Source organism: Macaca nemestrina, chromosome 4 (assembly GCF_043159975.1).
Source record: "Macaca nemestrina isolate mMacNem1 chromosome 4, mMacNem.hap1, whole genome shotgun sequence".
Taxonomy (NCBI): domain Eukaryota; kingdom Metazoa; phylum Chordata; class Mammalia; order Primates; family Cercopithecidae; genus Macaca; species Macaca nemestrina.
The window spans coordinates 54,520,557-54,533,673 of NC_092128.1; the positions used below are offsets into that span (position 1 = coordinate 54,520,557).

Consider the following 13,117-nt stretch of genomic DNA (forward strand, 5'->3'; position numbering starts at 1 on the left):
TGTCAGCTGCAGCTGTTCTAGTTTGACAGGCCAGGTGAATCAGGACATAGTCATCTTGGAATCCAAGAATACAAAGACCTTGCATCCCTGGTGGAACAATATTTTCAATCAGGAAATGTATTCCTTAGTTCCCCTGAAAATCTGAACCTATCCTGTTCTTTGATCTGTGGAAATGGAAATAGCCAAAGAAGTTGAGATTTCCAAGTATGGCCAGGCAACCAGCGGTTCCAGCTGGTTCTGGGAGATCTTCCACACATTTTAGTTGTGAACATTGTTTTTCTAGATCCAGAAAAGCACTATTTTTCTAGATCCATTGCTTCCAAAGATCCAGAAAAACAGATGGGTGGGAAGACCCCTGAACTACAGTGATCATGTGATGTGGTTGGAGGCTAAAAATATCAAGGAGTCTGTGATGCAAAAGGAGAATGGGCCTTTAAGTAGGGTACCAATAATCTCAGCCCAAGAAGTAAGGCTGCCAGGGACCCTTTCTCTATGCTTAACTCCATGATTAATTAAACTCTTTTAAATTATGCCAGAATTAACCCCGTCAATAGAAATGTTGCCCACAGGCTTGGTTCCCAGCCTTTTGAATTTTCCTTTGTCCTTTTGTGTTTGTTTTGTGAGCAATCAGAAAGTTCCCTTGAAGCCAAGGAAGTCTGAGCCAATGACAACCCCCTCTCCCCACAGACCAGAGCACACAATGGGGATAACTTGGTTACTGGAGAGGAATCAGCTCAGAAAAACATTTCCAATTACACCAACAAGAAGCTCAAAGGAAAAGAAGGCAGGTTATAGAAATAATACTAGAATATTAACCATAGGAAAACAATGCTAAAGACTAAAGTTTGTGTAAGATCTCCCAGAAAGTTCAAGATGGTCTGTCTGTGCTTTTCATTTAGGTCAACCATGTGGAGAAAGGCCAAATGACTTAATAATACAACCATACATTTGAGCAGTATTTCATAGACACAGATGACTTTGCTTGTCCTGTCTTATTTGATGTCCTTACTTGAACCTGGGATGTAGGTATGTAACATATTCGTTTGTATACAAGGAAAATGGGGCTTGAAAATGTTATGTGACTTGTCCAAGGTCAAAAATGATGAGGATTCTGGTCTTCTAACAACTGGTTGGATATGAATTTCACTGTACTAGAATGTCCATCTTTCCTGCTTAACATATTTCAGGAGGGTGAATTCTAGACGATGGGCTTGGCATCCTGACATAAATCAGATAGTAATTAAGATGACTAATGGTCTGCTTTAGGAACCATGAGTTTCAAAAGGAAATCAGGATATGATGTTGTACATAGGTGGTTTATACTCTGGTTGGGGAAAGTGGTCCTAAAATAAAGAATAAACAAGACACTGCAAAACTGGATGGTACCAAAAAAAAGTGCAAACAAATTCCAGAAAGGAGACATATGTATGGCCAAGCAAATGTTTTCAGACAGGAGATAGGACCTAGGTGAACTGCGCATTATAGATGAGCAGGGTTTGACTATGGGAGAGCAGCAGGGTGCATGAATCCTCCCTGGGGAGTGACAAAGGCAACTCTGGAAACATCTTGATTTTAGCAGGTATAAGGACATTTTGGAATTTGTGGGGAAAATTGCCTTGGGTGGTAAACAGAAGGTCAGGCTATGAGGACCCCCACCCCTTAAAGCTTTAGTATCAATTTCAACACTTGGAAGTGCATTTGGAAGCAACCAGGTAGCTAGGCTAGAGTGCAGAGCCCTGGTGAATAAACAGTCCATCTGGTTTACACTATTCAGCAAGGTGACTTCACTGGCTTTTGTCTTATCATGCAAGGCAGTTTTGAATACAGAAACCTAGCAGGATAAATCAGGAAATCCAGAAACCCAGAGACAGATTTGCTTGGCTGGCATATTCTACGATATAATGTTAATTTAGTGCCTTCATTGTATAGTAGATAGAAAAAACTGCTAGAACAAATTAGGGCCCACAATCAGTCTGAATATTGGCAAGAGTCTTGTTAAAGGGATCACTCTTCATTCAGACGTGTATGGGGGGAATTCTCTTGAAGGGCATCTAAGTTAACCACAGCCTCCTGAACTCAGGGCTGATAATATTAATGAGCAGTGCTGGAGACTTAACAATGGAGGGTAAAACATAGTTTATGAATGGATGGCTACATTATGTAATTTTTCTCTGCTTTTCTACTCTTTAAGCTGTGCAAATCCGTATTAAGATACATATAAATGTAGTGTAAAATTGGGGGGAAGGGGGGCTGGGAGTCACTGACACTTGAAAATAGGAGCCAAAATTTCTTACTCCTAGTAGGCTGGGTAATGGGACAGAAAGCTGGAGTCTATGTTGTTAATCTTAATCTTATTTTCTGCATGGTGGCTTTCCATGAAGATAGCTGAAGACTGATTGCAACATAGGAAAGCCCAGAAATCCAACCCAGTTAAAAAGGACCCCTTAACATTTCTCTGAACCCCAAGAGTCTGTTGGAGTTAAGAGTCATTCTAACTAGTTATTTCCTGAACTCTGTCCCCAAGACTGAATTAGGTTCCCTTCTTATACTCACCAAGAACACCATGTACTCATCAAGCTATAGTTGGAGTGTATGTGTCTGTGTGCGAAAGAGGGAGAGAAAGAGATCATTTAAACAGTTCAGGCTGGTTATTGGTCTTCCCTCCCATTTATGGAAGATGAGCTATCGGTAAACATATAAGGGGCTGTGAATTCCACACTTCTCTCAATCCTCAGTTCCTCTGTGTTTTCCATAGCATGAGCATCTTGCTGTGTTGTATGTTTTGAGGTTTAAAGAAACACATTTTTAAAAAAAGCATAGTCCATAAATATAAGAATGATGCTCTACCAAGAAGCAGCAATTGCTTCCATCATCAGTGGAAAGATAGGTTTGTTGTGTCGGACTTAGGGAAATGGTGGTGCCTTCTTAAAGAGATTTTCAAGGGCAACTTCAGCTACACATTCTGCCTTGCCTATTGACTTTAGACCACAACTCTTGTAAATGCAGTCTTGTTGAGGAGTGAGAGAGGGAACGAGTGAAAGAGAAAAGAAAGACTGAAGAAGTGACCAGTTTGATTTGGATAACTCTCCTTAATGCTCAGGAAAATATATCCTTGCCCACAAATGGTTACATGCTCCAATTGTTGATGTAGCATTTTTTAGACTCCAGCAATTCTCACAGCTTTCACACGAGGAAGGCAGAGAGAAGACAGCTTTGTTCTCATTAAAAAAACAAGAAAGTCATGGTACCAACTGGCTTTAGTCAGTGAGAAAGCATTAGACCTGGAATTTCAGGCTCAGTCTATCTTCTCACATGTATAATTTAAGCATGAAATAGGCCACTACATACTTTTCCAACAGTGTGAGGGCAAAAGTAACAGAAAAAGTAACAGAAAAACCTTTTTCTGTTACTTATAGTCATTTTGGAAGAAGCCCTACAATAGATTGAAAAGATAAAGTGTGAAATGGTGTGTGAGGACTGTGCTAAGTTAACAGACGAGTCAGTCTGAGAGGCTGTTGCTTGCAGGACTCAGGAGGGAGCATCTCTGATGCCTTCTGGAAAACACCGTCTTGAAGAACCATTTCAGATCCCTGGATACGTGTTTGCTGAGCTTCCTAATAGTTAGGCTGCAGGTGATTCTGTTCTGCTTATTAGACTATAAATTAGTTGACCTACATCATGTGTCAGAGATTATAAGAACAGAACGGGAAATCAGCTGAGAGTACTCCTCATAAAGAAATTATGTTTCCCCCATGTGTGAACAGAAAGAAATGGTTTCTATTCATCCTATGGCACCACACAGTTTATAAAAGAACCACTAGGGATAGGTTGCATGCACAGGGTTTAAAAATTCAACAAGAACTCAACAAAGATAACCGCTATACACTGAATGTTTGTGTCTCTTCAAGCCCCTTTAATTCATTAGTTGAAAACCTAATCCCCTAACCTAACATGATGGTATTAGGGGGTGGGCCTTGGGAGGTGATGAGGTTATAAGGGTGGAGCCCACATGAATGGCCTTAGTGTCCTTATAAAGGAGACACCAAGCACTGGCTCACACCTGTAATCCCAGCACTCTGGGAGGCTAAAGCAGGAGGATCCCAGGAGTTTGATACCAGCCTGGCAACACAGGAAGACCCTATGACATACACACAAAAAAATAGCCAGGTATGGTGGTATGCACCTGTAGTCCCAGCTACTCAGGAGACTGAGGTGGAAGGATTGCTTGAGCCCAAGAGTTCAAGGCTGCAGTGAACTATGATTGTGCCACTGCACTCCAGCTTGGGTTACAAAGCAAGACCTTGTCACACAAAAAGAGATTTTGGATATCTCATCCTTATGCTATGTGAGGATGCAAGGAGAAGAATGCCATCTACGGAAGCAGGCCTTCACTAGACACCAAATCTGTTGGTGTCTTAATCTTGGACTTCCCAGCCTGCAGAACTGTGAGAAATAAGTTTCTGTTGTTTATAAGCCACTCAGTCTATGGTGTTCCCTTATAGCAGCCTGAAGAAAGACAATAACCACCCCAAATCTATTGTTTTCATGCTTTCTATTGTTCGAGGCCACACGACTGTACTGGGAATGAGCTAACATTAATTTTCGGCCTCACAATTTCTGTATTTCCACAAATCATCCAAATGATACTGAAAGCGATTGCAAGACTTTCCTATACTTGAAGGACAGAGTGCATAAGCTGAATAACATGGGGCTTCAGTAATAATGCTGAGTTTTTTCTGAGAGGTTCTCAATGCAACTATGAGAACAGTCCCTTTTAGAAATGGAAGGATATTACCCCAATGCCCAGTACTGAAAATATTTAAAAACAAGAAAATAGAACAAAACATAAAAGTAAGTGGCTTGCAATAGCAAAGATGTACTATAATAATTTCAGATTGCAACTAGGCCTACTTATACAGAGGGCACAATAGAAGGATTTTCTAGAACTGTCAGTTCTGAACAATGCTGGGCTTTTATTAAGTATATCACTATGTTATTTTAAAAGTTAATTTTCTAGTAATGGAATTGCATTCATATGATTTCGGTAATTAAACTTAATTGTGTAATTAGAACAAATGAGCAGATTTAGATTGCACTAGCCATATGTAACAACATTATTAGGTATATAAATCTTTCCTTCAAGTTTTATATAGCGCATACACACACACACACACACACGCATGCACACACACACCCCCCACACACAGTAGTAGTCTTATTTGACAGGACCAGGAACTTTCATCTTAGTGTGTTTAGAATGGCACCTATTATTTCAATCCATCTTACTCCTCTGCCTACAAGGAATTACATCGGTGGCACTACAGATGTAAATGAGATCTGTTAGTGAGCAGTGAGAATGCATGGGTAAACAGCAGATTGAGAAAGTTGATTCTATGGTAACAATACCTTTCATTTATTAAGCATTACATTATAATAGATAAAGGTTAATCACTTTATATATCACCTCATCCAAAGTTTGACAACGCTATGAGGTAGGTGTTATTCTTAGCCTCATTCGACTTATGAGGAAGCTGAGCAAGTAGCTCCTGATCATTATGCTAGTTTGATAAAATTGAAGATTATAATTCTAAATATTGCCAGAGACTCCGCTCTCTGCTCTTTCATCTTTCCTTTGGGTCACTGAATTTTATATACACATTTCAGTCTGTAACCAGTGGCTAAGCTGGTTGGACCACTGTGCTGAGGAGGGAATTTTTTAAAGATGAAACGGTCATAGCTGTGTGGCTCCTTGGTAAGTGTTTATTCATTATTCATGAGACACCAATTGCTTCTAGGAAGGGAAGGTTGGGAATAGTGGATGGTCTTTCCACACGGAGGGTCTGACATGGACACAGTGTACATGGAGGTACAGAAGGGCATTGTGCAGAGGACGAGTGTGTTTGCAATTTGGCAAATTTGGGGGTTCAGGGAGGAAGAACTGATGGAACCAATGGGGGCCAGAATACAGGAGATTTGTAGGCCCAAACAATGCTTATGGAATTAACTGTAGGAGATAGGGGCCTATGATCGTACCAGTGTGGTCAAGGTTTGAGCAGTAAAGCTGCATAATGAAATTTTCCCTTCAGAAGGAAAAATCTAACACTAGTGTGGACAATGAACTTCTTGGAGGAGCAAACAGAGGTAAGGAGAAAGCAGTTGAGAAATCATGAGGCCTTGGGAGGGAGAGAAGTGACCAGAGCCTCAAGACATTTCTAGGTTAAGATCCACAGGGTTTGGACAGCCAGTGAAAGCAGGTTGGGAGAATATTGAGGGCAATATTAACCAAGATCAAGAGGAGAAGGCTTTTTATTCCCATCGGAGAACTTAAGTAAATTAAATTTTGGACATGTTGAATTTGAGGGAACTTTGGGACAGTCAGCTGGAGGTGTTCAGAAAGTAGTCGGAAATAAGGCTCTTGAAGCTTCGAGTTGGGTTGGGGCTAGAGTTCTAGATATTCACTTACTTAGCAGAGGTTTATTGAGTGCCTGCTAAGCTCTAGGCTCTATTTTGGAGACTGGAAGTAGAGCAGTGAACAACAGTCATCTACATGTACGGAGATGGCTGGCAAAGCTGGAGAAGTGGCTGAAGTCCTTGGGAGTGTGAATACAGGATGGCCAAGGATGGAGCCCTGATGAATCTCAACAGCCAAAGGGCAGGTGAGAGAGGAGGGGAAGGGAATGCAGGGGACTGAGACAGAGTGGCAAGGGAGATGGGAACACACATTATTAGAAGAAACAAAGGGAGGGAAGCAGGTCCACTTTTTTTTTAAAAAAATTAAGAACTATTTTTGAGTGATGATAAAAAATCACATAGCCTAAAATTTACCATTGTAATCTTTTTTTTTTTTTTTTTTTTTTTTTTTTTTTTTTTTTTTTTTTTTTTTTGAGACGGAGTCTCGCTGTGTCTCCCAGGCTGGAGTGCAGTGGCGTGATCTCGGCTCACTGCAAGCTCCGCCTCCTGGGTTCACGCCATTCTCCCGCCTCAGCCTCCCAAGTAGCTGAGACTACAGGCGCCCGCCACCACGCCCGGCTAGTTTTTTGTATTTTTAGTAGAGACGGGGTTTCACCATGTTAGCCAGGATAGTCTCGATCTCCTGACCTCGTGATCCACCCGCCTCGGCCTCCCAAAGTGCTGGGATTACAGGCTTGAGCCACCGCTCCCGGCCCATTGTAATCATTTTTAAGTATATACTTCCACAGCATTAATTATATTCACATTGCTGTGCAATGGATTTCCAGAACTTTTTCATCTTGTAAAACTGAAACTCTAGACCTGTTAAGCAATGGCTCCCCATTTCCCCTTCCCTGCCCTTGACAATCATCATTCTACTTTCTACTTCCACGAGTTTGACAACTTTAGATCCCTCATATAAGTGGGATCTTACAGGGCTTGTCTTTTTATGACTGACTTATTTCACATAGCACAATATTGTCAAGATTCTTTCATGTGGAAGCATATGACATTAAAGCCATATGACATTTTGTTTATTCATTCATCTGTCAATGGACATTTAGGTTGCTTCTATTTCCTGGCTATTGTGAATATAAAGCTGCAGGGAACATGGGTGTACATATATCTCTTTGAGATCTTGCTTTGAATTCTTTTGGATATGTATCCACAAGTGGGATTGCTGGATTACATGGTAATTCTATTTTTAATATTTTGAGGAATCGCTGTGCTGTTTATCATAGTCTACTTGGTTTTTGACATCATTATCTAATTCTGTCTGGAAAGAATAGAAATAATAGCTATTTGGCATATTAGCTGTGTGCTGAGCAGAGTATGTGCATTATTTTGTTTAATCCTCAAAACAACATTCTGAAGAGATATTATTACCACATTTTGCAGGCGAGGTCCAGAAATGTTAAGTAGGCCACACTGCTGGTTGGGATCTGGGACTTGAATTCAGTTCTTTCCTGATTTTCAGATGTAGCTATTTTGATGTTTTATTTCTGTTGAGAAGAGCTCATTCCCCCAAATTCCCAAGTAATTTATGAAATGTTTTTCATAATTTGGAGAGTATTTTGTAAATCAACAAGGTTACATTTAAAGATTGAGAGTCAGTGATTATACTACCACTCTTTGGCAATTCCAGCCCCAAATTCTTAAATAGTCATAGCTCTCCGTGCAGAAAATAGAAGCAGTTGATTCTTACACATCACCAGCAGCACTCTGGGTTGGCACTACATTGAGCCTCTCATCCTCAGCTTGGTGTCTGCATTGTACCCGGTTGCTGTTATTGTGCAGAATTAATGAATAGTTTGCAAACTAGCATCACTTCTGTGAAAGTTGATGGACATGTTAATTACATCTTATTTAGATTTCACAGTTGCATGACCCAGATTCTTCTTTTCTACCAAATTTCCAAAGATTTAATGGTATTTTAGAAACTCCAGTAAACATAGTGTGCTAAAATACAAGCAATGGAGGAACTGGTTGGGCAGAAATGGGAAGATGATGAGCTTGGTTTATCTGACTTCAGGGCTAGAGTCAGGTAGTTTATTTTCATGGCTTTAGGTAGATTTAACAGTGTATATCTTTGGGGTTTTATTACCATCTTTTGTAGTTAGGTATACCGTACCTGCTCAGAATCTCAGTTCTATTATGCAAGGATCAAAGCATTTATTTGAAGCCTGATCCCAAATGTCTTCAGTGCATTACATTTCTTATTTTTGGTGTTTGCAGTCTACCGCTCTAGAAGATAGTGATGTACACTTGGATTTGAATCTTGGCTTCAACACTTCTTATTGAGCTACTAACATGACAGGCATTATGTAGATGTTGGGGATTCAGCAGTCAGTAAGATATAGTCTCTGCCTGTGGGAACTAAGAGAGAGCCCACTGGGGTTAAACAAGTATGTAGGCATTTGTATTATACTGTGAGAAGGGTTATGGTCAGGATAAGGATGGGGAACTGTGGAAACACACAGGAGAGGTCCCTATTCCTTGTTGGGTAAAGAGTTAAGTTAAAGAAAGTTTCCTGGAGGAAATGCTGTTTAAGCCAGTGATTCTGACTTCAGTGTACACCAGAAGCACCTTGTGGGGTTGTTAAAATAGTGATTTCTGGTTCCCAAATCTAGCATTTCTGATTGCCTTAGTCTGAAGCTGGGCCTGAGAATTTGCATTTCGAACAAGTTCCCAGTTGATGCTGATGCCTGTTGTGGAATTGCACAAGTGATTTGAGAACCATTTTTTTAAGCCAAGATCTGAAGGAGGGATAAAAGAAGACCGTGTGTGTGTGTGTGTGTGTGTGTGTGTGTGTGTGCACTTGTGTTCATCCACGGGAAGTGGGAGGGAAATGGGGGTTGTTGCATAGAAGATTACTACAAAGGGAACAGAATGTACAAAGGCTTGGAGATAAGTGAAAGCATGGCATGCTTGTGGACATCAATATTGTAGAGTGTAGAGTATAAGAAAGATGTGGTGAGAAGTGAAGGTGGAGGTATCAGCAAGAGACAAATCACAAAGGACCTAGTTGGCTATGCTAAGGAGTTTTGGCTTCCCCCTAAAGGTGATGGGAAGCTGTTAAAGTGGTTCAGTCAGGAGAATGATATGCTATGATGTGATATGCATTACAGAAAGGTTGTTCTGGCTTCACTGTGGATAACAGAATGCACACACATGGGAGCAGGAGACCAGTTAGGAAGGCATTGCAGTAAGCCAGGAGAAAGATGGTGGTGACCATGAAGAAAGTGTCTTTTTGTTGAAGAGAAGAAGGTTGTTGCAGAGGACAAATTCTTGGTCCCTTCCTCCCACTCAGAGTTGGGGTCTATATTTACTCCCCTTGAATCCGAATGAGCTTATGACTAGTTGATCAATGGAATAAGGTGGAAGTAATTAATGTGTCAGATTGCAGGCTCAACCTCTAAGAGACTCCTAGCTTCTTTTCCTTTCTCTTGGAGCACTTGTTCTTCAATTGCTAAACTGCATTGTAAGAAGATTGACACCTTTGCTGAAGAGACCATGTGGAGAAGTCCTGAGGCTGCATGGAAAGGAATGGAATCCAATTTTCTGGTTACCACTACCAAGGTGCTAGGCATGTGAGTGAAGCCATCTTAGAACCTCCAGCCCAGCCCAGTCATTAGCTGAATACCATGTATGATGCCATGTGGAGCAGAAGAATTGCCCTGTAGAGTCCTGCCTGAATTCCTGGTCCATGATATTATAAGCACAATAGAACAGTTACTGTTTTAAGTAATTAAGTTTTGGGGTAGTTTGCTCTATGATAATAGATAACTGGAACAATTTTCATTAATAAGTCACAAAGAACATGAATATTTAAGTGGCAGACCGAGGAAGCAAGGCCTTCAAAGCAAAATAAGTGGTAAGGAGGAAAACAAGGAGAGTGTGGTGTCATGGAAGCCAAAAGAAAGGAGTACTTCAAGTAGGAAGGAGCAGACTTACGGGGATATGTCAATGTCAAATTCTGCTGAAAAGTAGAAAAGTATAAGGACTGAACTGTGTCCTTTGGTGTTAATGGCACAGATGTCATGGTGACACTGGAGAAAGTCTGATAAGTTCAGAAGACCGTTTGCAATGAGAAGGTAGAGGCGGAAGGGGAAAGTGACTCTGTCAAGGAGCTTCATGATGAAGAAAGAAGGTAGATGTGGGTTGAGAAAAGGTTTTTATTTTACAGTTAGTAGACGAGCATGTTTCAGTGATGATGGGAAAAATACACAATGCAGGCGAGGGTGAAGAGAGGCACTAGGCAAACACATACAGTAAGTATTCTGCAGAAAGCAGATGGGATGTGTCTTAGTGTGCAAGCAGAGGAATTTGGCTGATACAGAAGGAGGGACCCCTCTTCCACTGTGACAGGAGAGATGGGAAAAATGATGAGATAGAGGAAGATAAATATGTAATTGTGTAGCAGCTATAAGGTGATGGGCTACTTTATCTGATGGTGCTTATTTCTCCTGTGAAATAGGAAGCAAGGTTGTGTACTGACTGGTCGGGGAGTTGTTGAGATAGGACTTTTAGGAGAAGAAACAAGACCTGAAATAGCCACTGGGTGGGACAGTAGGGGACCAAGCAGAGAAACAAAGAAAAATTATATCCTTGGGAATGGTACCTATTTCTGTGGTTATGTGATTTTTTTTTTCCCTCTGATATTCCTTAACAGTCCAGGTGTAGACTCAAAGAGGATAGAGAGTTGGATTAACCTGGGGTTGGCATCCTGATGGACTCCAACAAGGCACATGGCAAAGGAATTGAGGATGTTGGAAAAGAAAGGGTTGAAGTGAGGGCACACTGGTCAGAAATGGAGTGATGACAAGGGAAGAAAGTCAAGTCTGAGGGATCAAGGTATTGATCAGGTTGAAGGACAGAGAATGGATATCCAGTTTTGGTTTTTCAGAGGTGGTAAGTAATGGCAGAGTCTGGGGTCCGTAGGACGTGGCTTGCGTGGAGAAGAAGGCATTGAAATTGAGGAAATAAAAAAACTGAGAGGTTTCATTCATGTGGATGGTCACTGATGTGGACAAAAGAGGTGTCTGAAAAGGTGGCAGGGCTTGAGAGTAGAGGAAGACTGGGGACCAGCTGTCAAAGTGTTTAGAAAGCGAGCAGGGGTGGACGGTTGTAAGTGACAGTGATGAGGAGAGGTTGTGAGAGAGGCAGCCTGGTGACATGAATCTCAAAGGAACCTTTTCCCCCATTGTTTTTAAGGTGGCAGGGTGCCAGGATATGCTCTGGAAGCAGCACTAGAGACCAAGAAGTATACTGTCACCGCCGCCTTACAAAGCTGTGGGAGAAGGAGCTGAGTCCTCTGGGCAGGGCTAGAGAAGTGAGGTCTTCAGGGCAGGTGTGGATTTTAGTTAAGGTAAGGAGGCAGAGGGAAAGTTTAGGGAGGAGGTAAGGACTCCTCCTTTGGTAAGCATATGCTTACCAAAGAATGGAGGTGTCAGGGACTTGCTGGGAGTGGGACTGGGAATCCTGTCGGGGTCTCTGCTCTGGCTCCCTTTCTTTCAAGGATTCTTGGTTCCCATGAAGCTTCTGCACTAGACCTCACTCACTAGTGGGATGTGGCCACTAGTATGTGGGGTAGGGCCCTATCCTTGTGGATGAGGGAGCTCTGCCTGTAGACAAAACCACATCTGTGCAGATCTGCACAAGAGGAGGGGCCACTGGGGGCCAAGGGCTGGTGTTTAGCAAGCTTGTGGATGAAGGGAGTTCCTCTTGGTTGCCTTTTGTAAATGATCGTCTCTCTGGTCATATACTTGTAAAATTCAAACTTCCTTCCTTCACTTACAGGCATATTACAAGCCATCACATAGATTAAAGTTTACTTTTAAAAAACTTCATGAATTTATACTGTTTAGAAGAGTTCCGGCTAGGGCTTTAGCCATGAAACTGCTCCAGCAACGGAGTCTTACAGATCAGCCACAGCTCTGATAACAAGACTATGGATTGTGGTCGAGTCAGACCTGCTGCATGTTCTATCGAGTTTGGCAGCGGCCAGCACATATTAGGGTTGAATCAGTGTTCATGGAGAAAGGAAGAAAGCAAGGAAACAAACACTAGAGATCGGAAGTCCAGGAGCCTGATCTCCCACAACCTTGTGCAGAGGTCACTCATACAGAATCAGTTGACTATCAGAATGGCTGAGTCACATGGAGTTCAGATCCTGTGCCTGGTGCAGGGAGAGGGGAAACACACCAGCCACAGACTTGACCACTCCAGGGAGTTACCCAAGAGGCATCCTGAGCGCCACAGACTCCCATGGAGGGAATAATTATCTTGATTCCCAAATGGAATTAAAACCCTTCACTCTGTGTTTCTTCAGTTTTCCAAACTATATTTTGGTTATGGAAGATACAAAAATAATAAGTCATTTCCCTGCCCTCAGGAGCTTGAAGTCTAGTGAGAGAGACAGACAAGTGAATACTCAATGATGAGAGTGATTATGTTATGGGATGCTTCCTGTGCATCACATACTGCTGACATGCTTTACACATATGAACTGCTTAATCCTCATTACCACCCTATGAGGTGAGTACTATTATTAATCCCATTCAATAGAAAAAGAAACTAAGGCATAGAGATCACACAGCTATTAAGTGGCAGGGTCAAGTCTTGCAGTTAGTCAGGCTGCAGGGGTGTGCTCTGCATCATGAAGCTA

At 41.8% G+C, this 13,117-nt stretch overlaps 1 protein-coding gene and 1 long non-coding RNA gene across 5 annotated transcripts in view; one reads left to right on the top strand and one right to left on the bottom strand.

The window, feature by feature from the left end:
* LOC105475341 (LHFPL tetraspan subfamily member 3) overlaps window positions 1-13,117 on the bottom strand; it is a 571,391-nt gene that overhangs the window by 114,850 nt on the left and 443,424 nt on the right. The gene's annotated exons all lie outside the window — the stretch shown is intronic.
* The window catches only part of LOC105475339 (uncharacterized), a 53,489-nt gene that overhangs the window by 4,294 nt on the left and 36,078 nt on the right, over window positions 1-13,117 (top strand). Inside the window, exons 2-3 of one of the 2 annotated variants that reach the window (XR_011622067.1) lie at window positions 688-784; window positions 900-1,026. This is a non-coding gene — a long non-coding RNA (uncharacterized lncRNA). Of the gene's footprint in view, window positions 1-631; window positions 785-899; window positions 1,027-13,117 lie in introns of both variants that reach the window. The other variant, XR_011622066.1, reaches the window with a different exon arrangement.